Genomic DNA, 7026 nt, shown 5'->3' on the forward strand with positions numbered 1-7026 from the left:
TTCCGTTGGGTGGCTACCCCCACCCCAGCCCCCCACCCCGGATGTGTGGATAGTTTCCTCTGAATGTGCTGTCTGGGATCTGGAGAAAGATAATTATTTGCCTTTCTTGTAAGGGAAAGCTAATTATTAGAAAGGATCCCAGCATAATTACACAGTTAGGCTCTGTGTCTTTGTACATATTGCTTCCTGGCAAAGATGTCCCAGTTATCCTGAAGCCATTGTTGGAGAAGGGAACTACCATCTCTGATTGTTTTTTGAGTTCTTATCCTTTTGCCTGCCCCTGATTGACGGATGACCCCTTGGGACAGGTGGACAGAGTCACATTCTGAAGGTTAGGAAAGGGAGAGTGTCTTATAGGTCACTGTAGGAAGGACACCCCTAGAAGACCACACCCTCTCTTTCCTAATCCTCAGAGTGACTCATTCTACCTGCTATGTCATATCCTCTCTTTGCCTGTGGGACTTTGTGTAGAACTTGGGTTTCTGACTGGACAGCTGGCCCTTTCCTCCGTAGCAAGGGAAGAAGTGAGGAACCTGGTTTCTGGTGGGGCTGGGCCAAGCCAAGGAGCATATTTCCACACTTGTGCTCTAAGGATGGAGTATTTTGTTGCCTCTCAGCTAGGAGGGTGGAATAGAGGGGATGGTCTCCAAGGGCAGCAGTGCTCTGGGCTGTGTGGGGTGGGAGTGGGGATGAGGGGTGTCACCAGAGGAGCTGCACAGCCTGGAGACTCGATCCTTGTCCAGTCACAAACCAGGAGTAACTCTAACAGATAGGCAAAGAACCACTGAGTACTACCTGATAGCTTTGATGTCTCTCTGTGGCTTTCTCTATAGGGAGAAATGGGCCAAGAGAACCAGATGAAAGCTCAATGCAACCATGCTTCTAGAAGTAAGTGATATGTGAGCTGAAGGAGAGGGGCTGCTGGCTTGAATTGGTAAGGACTCTTGGCCCCAATTGTGTAGCAAGCACCCTTGGCTCTTCATTTGCGAGAGCAGATACTGGTCCGGGGATTTGAAGCGTTTCTTCCTGTTTTGCTATTTCGTGCAATTTTTAAAGTCTATGTATTTTGTGTGTATGTGTGAATGTGTGTTCATCTATGAGGATGTGTGGGTGCATGTACATATGTATGCATGTGTGTGTGTAGGTCGGAAGTTGATACTAGGTGTCTTCCTCCAGCCCGCTCCACTTCAATTTGATATTACGTATATTTGTTGTTTTTCATCATGGGGGTTCCTGGGATCAAATCCAGGTTGTTAAGCTTGTCACCAAGTGCCTTTATGGCCACAGTTTTTGAAACAAGATCTCCCCTGATTCTGTAATTCACAGATCCAGCTAGACTGACTGGCCATCAGCCCAGGAATCCTCCCTGATGTCTGCACTGACTTTTTAAAGAGCGATATGGATCCAAATCCAGGTTCTCACACTTTCAAGGCAATTTCTTTATCACTGGTACCATCTCCCTAGTCCCTTGTTTATTCTTTTTACAAGACTAGATTTCAGATAGCTCAAGTTGTCACCACACTTCCTTTGTAGCTAAGTGTGACCTTGAACTTGTGATCTTCTTGCATTCGCCTCTAGAGTTTGGTCATGTGTCACCAGACATAGTTCAGGTGGTGCTGGGGATCAAACCCAGGGCTTTGTGTACAAGAAGCAAGTATTCTACCAACCAGGCCCTTAAGTATACTTAGAATGCTGGTTTTTTTTTTCACATCAAGAATCTTAAACCATTCAACCAAATGTCAACCTTTGACCTGGTGTCTCTCCTGCAGAAAATTTTCTGAAGGGAATGGGTACATAAACAAGGATGTACAGTATTGTTTATGTATTATGGAAAAATTGGGAATAAGATCAGGCTCCAAGAATGGGGGATTCACTCTGCTACATCCTCATAATAGATTTTTGTTTAACACTAATTGAAAGGATGTTCATGGATTCTGTTAAAAATACAGGGAAATGATTATATTATATTAAGGAGGAAAAACAGGATATAAAATTGGACATTTAGTCACAATTGTGAAGATGATGTCACAAAGCAAGAGCAACACTCTTATACATGGAAAAACACTAGAGGGGTTAAGTGTCTTTGATAGAACAGTAAAGAACTTGAAAATAATGTTGATAGAACATTGAACTCAAGTGTTAGCAGCACTCTTCTTCATCAGTGCAAAATAGCCTAGTAAAATAACTAAAGAGAGAAAACGCTTCTTTTGGCTCATGTTTTCAGAGGGCTTACCCAGCCCATTATTGTAAGGAGGGCCTGGTGAACTTGGAAGCTTAGATCATGGCAGTCAGAGAGCAGAGAGAAGAGGGGAAGGGACCGGGAATATGGTTCATCTTCCCCGGCACGCATTCCTTCTAGGTATATCCTACCATCTACTTTTTTTTTTAAATCAATTCTTGTTGATGCCATCAGATTATGAAGGGATAAATTTATTGATTAGGTTAGATCCCTCAGGACCAAGTCATGTCACATTTCAAAGTTCTTCAATTTGGAGCTGGAGAGATGTCTCAGTATATGGTAGGAATTAGGTTCTCAGCACCTACATCATGTGACTCACAACTAACTGCTTGTCAGTACTTCAACTTCCCAGATGCTTGTACTACACCAGCAGCTCACATCAAGTTCCAGGATTTGCCAGGACCTATAAGACCTTGACCTTGTAAGAAGAAAAACATATCTTTTTTTTCTTTCTTTTTGACAGTGCCTCATTATGTGACCCCAGCTAGCCTGGAATTGGGTAGGAAGACCAACTGGTTGGCTTCAAATTTGTGGATATTAGCCTGTCTCTGCCTCCTGAATGTTTGTATTAAAGATGTATGGACTGTTGAAGATTCTGTTAAATGATAAAAATGGTTTAATTTCTAACTTTAAAGTGTTGGGGAAATAGAAACCCTAAGTGGTTTCCATGGCCAAGTCTAGACTTAAGGGTCACTCTCAATTCCTGCTCCTTTTTTCTTTTGAATTTTAGATTTTATCTATTTAAAATTATGTTTTTTATTTGTTTGTTTGAGGCAAGGTCTGTCTATGTATTCCTGACTGTCCTGGAATTTGAACTTAGAGATCCACCTGCCTCTGCTTCCTGAGTGCTGGGATTAAAGATGTGCACCACCATACTTGGTCTAAAGATGAAGTTCTAGAACTAACTCCAGCACCATAGGCATCGATATTCAAACATGATCTTGTGTGTAGATGGCTTGCTGCCTGGGAAGGGGCTCAACATCTGTTGACTCCTATTTGGGAGTTCTTAGTAACCAGACAGCTAAAGTCTCAGCTACTTCTTCCTTGTTGAGAGAATTTCACTGGTTGCAAGCCCTGGCTGTGATGTTCCCAGTTTTAAATCAGCCAGTTTGGTCAATGGCATGGCATGGCAGGGAGTCTTCATTGTGCGAGCAAATAGTAGATTAGTCCCACAAAGGAGAATGCTTCAGTATGGCCTGTGCTGGCACCAATGAGAAAGTCCTCCTCCAGAACAAAGAAGCCAGCAGTCATTACAGCACACAACTGGGGGCTTTCCCAGGACCTAAGAGGTTGAGATAAATAAGGCTCATTTTCTCTGTGTGTGTGTGTGGGGGTGGAAGCAGGTCATTCACAACTGACAATTGGACTCCCAGGAAGGTGAGCTTAAGGGTCTTCACCTGCTTGATACCACTTTCATGAATACTTTGAGGTTCCTTGGCTATGAGCAAAAGTTGTCCATTGTTACTACATAGGTTTTTCACAGGAGTGGATAGACCAGATGGCTCAGAGAAACCCTGGGAGCCTCAGTATGGATACATGATTAGATGATCAGGATCTGGAGGGTTATGAGAGAAACTGCCTTGGCTAGAAACAGCAACTCCATTCTACCACAACACTCCCAATGCTGTAGAGCCTTCAGTGTTCTTAGGTTTCATGGCTCCTTTACATAGATGGACTGACTTGGGAGGTCTCATTTGCCAGCAGTGCTTGTACTCTTACTAGGTCAGTTTCATAAGGATAACTAAGGATCAGATTGCTTTGTTCTGAGATCTGGAACTGTACAAAGGTAAAACCAGGGAGTATGAGACTAGTGAAGATACCAGGAACCAGCCCCAGGTCCTCTGGAATTTGTGTTTCATTTGTTTGTTATTTTGTTGCTGGGTCTGGAACCCAAGGTCTAATGCATATAAAGCCCCTGATCTATCATTGAGCTATATTCCTCAGCTTTGCATTTCTTTTGAAGTATGCTTTTAAGCCAAGTATGATTAGCATTAAAGTATGGAGGATCTAGGGGTCTACCTTGTTAGGATTGGGTAGGAATGGGATGGAGTTGACGTGATAATAATAGCTAGATGTATGATGTATAGGACTGGAGGGAAGGGCTTGATCTTTTCATCAAGGGCAGAGCAGTGGCTGAGATGATCTTCAAAGACACTTCCCACCTGGTAAGGGAATCAGCAGCCACTCTTCATGACAGGTATGGCATGTCCACTTATTGACGCCAAGATGCTGCGTTGTGATTGCATTGAAACTGAATGAGGAAACAGATTGAGCCACTGCAAAGACTAAGAGCTAGGTGACTATGCACACATCTGCCTGTAGTTCTGACCTGTGAAGGCTCTTGATGTCCTGTCTACCCCAGGCGCTGTAGCTAGGGCAAGTCTCTCTCCATGTCTGAACCACACTTTTGTAGATGGAAACTCTGCAGCTCCTAGCTGTCAGCTTTGCAAAGAACAGGGGAGGTGGAAGGTATGGCTCAATGGTAGAATTTTCACCTAGTGTGGGCAAGACCCTGGGGGGTTCCAGCCCTAATATGGGTATGAGAGGGTCCCCAGGTGTCTGTTTCTTGACTTCTAGACCCAGGTTCCTTTTCTGAGCCACCCGCGACCTGATCACACCCCAGGCAGGGCTCTTCAGCGTTTCCTGCCTCGTATACAATTGTGAGGATTTATTGTAGCTGGGATTTTGTTTCAAGCGTTTAATATGATTAGTGAACATCAAATATCAAAAGCTTATCTAGTAAACACCTCCCACCCATGCCATGGATGTTATGGTCAGCTTCAGATTGAAGTCGAGTCGAATTTCAAAACAGATGCAATTTCAAGAGGCCAGAGAGAGGCCGCCCACATCTGCCGCTGTGATCTTTCGTGTGCAATAAATGGTATTGTTGGGGAGCTGGGCTGTAAAACCCAACCAGGTCAGCAGGACCTACTCACAATACAGGAGCTTTCCGGGAGGATTTTTAAAAATGCAGTCACACACACTGAGGCCAGTCTGCTGGGACAGGAGCAAACTATCTGTTTAAGGCTGGGATGTTCAAATCAAACAGTATCTTCAAGCCAAATGCAAGTGATAACTGTGAGCAGCCGGGCTTTCAGGAATGATGCCGGCAGGAAGGCAGACATGGAGGGGTTGTAAAGAGGATGTTTTTGTCTTCTGACTCTCACCATTTTATTTATAGAGTACACATTTAAAAGAATTGTTTAGCACATTTTAAAAATTTGTTAACTCCCTTCAGAATAGAAGTGAAGGATGGACCCAGGCTGTGCTAGTCTGTGGATGCTGTGGCTAACACAGGGCATCTTCTTGCTTGTGTCAGGATGAGGGATCAGGCTCTGTCTAGTGTTTCTGAGGACTCCAGGAACAGGGCATGAGTCTCTGTGGGTGTACATGCATGAGGGAGCAGGGACTTATGTGTCTGTATTAGTGTGTGTATGTATATGTGAGAGCGGGGCTTGTGTGTGTATGGGTGTGCATGTATGTAGAGGCAGGGGCCTCTGCATCTGGGTGTGTGTGTGCATGTATGTGGGACCAGGGACCTGTGTGTCTGTGTGGGTGTGCATGTGTGTGGGTCCAGGCACCGGTAGTATATCTGTGTGGGTATGCATGTGTGTGAGGGCAAGGGCCTGTGTGTCTCTGTGAGTAAGCATGTGGGGGGAGCAGGGATTTGTGTATCTCTGTGGATGTGCATGTGTGTGGGAATAAGATGTGTGTCTCTGTAGGTGTGGATGTGTTGGAGAGTAGAGGTGTGTATGTCTGCATGAATGTACATATGTGTAGAAGCAGAGACCTGTGTCTTTGTGTTTGTGTGCATGGGGGGGCCGGAGACATGTGTGTCTATTGTAGGTGTGCATGTGTGGGAGAGCAGAGGTATGTGAGTCTCCATAGACATGCATGTGTGTAGATGCAGGGGCCTGTGTTCGTGTGTGTGTGTGTGTGTGTGTGTGTGTGTGTGTGTGTGTGTGAGAGAGAGAGAGAGAGAGAGAGAGAGAGAGAGAGAGAGAGAGAGAGAGAGAGAGAAAGAGAGAGAGAGAGAGAGAGCAGGGACTTACATGTTTGTGTAGGTGTGCATGTGTGCAGGAACATTAGTGTGTGTGCAGGCAGAAGCATGTGTCTCTGTGTGGGTGTGCCTGAGTGTGGGGGCAGGGAATATGTCTGTGGGAACAGGGCGCTGTGGAAGGGCCCAATCCCAACAGTCCACCCACCTCCCTTCCCAGCCACAACCCTGTTCCTCCTGTATCTGGGAGCTAATGTTTCTCTAGGCGCCACAGTCCTGTGGATTTGAGTGACCCGTTCCAGCTGTTTCTGGCTGTAGCTCTGAAGCTGGTGGTCGCCCGGCGGGTGGCAGGGTGGGTTACACCGTGGAAAATGCGTTCCTAATGGGGCAACAGCTGCCACCAGCCAGAGCTCCAGGAGTCGGTGTAAGGAGAGAAATTGTTTTCTGCTGTAGGCACTGGCAAATTTCACCCATAAAGGAAGATTTGCTGCTTCCAACAAGGGTGGAATTTGTCTGCTTAGATTCCTAGAAGCTGATGCGAGGGCGGGGCTGCCGGCCCTGAGAAACTGACCGCTCCTTTGAGAATACCCACTCTGTATTCCAGCTATGCCTGCTCTGGCCAGACCTGCCCCACCCACAGCCTGCAAGGACCCGGAAGACTAAGTGCAGCTGGGCTCTTCAGGAAGGAACCCATTCTACCTGCAAAGCCTGGGAGGGAGCATGCGCCTAGCTAGCACACAAGGATTCTCAAACTGAACCTAGTGGAACTGGGGAGGGTGTGGGGATGGGG

The sequence above is a fragment of the Mesocricetus auratus genome, unplaced genomic scaffold (genome assembly GCF_017639785.1).
Source record: "Mesocricetus auratus isolate SY011 unplaced genomic scaffold, BCM_Maur_2.0 Super-Scaffold_100024, whole genome shotgun sequence".
NCBI lineage: Eukaryota > Metazoa > Chordata > Mammalia > Rodentia > Cricetidae > Mesocricetus > Mesocricetus auratus.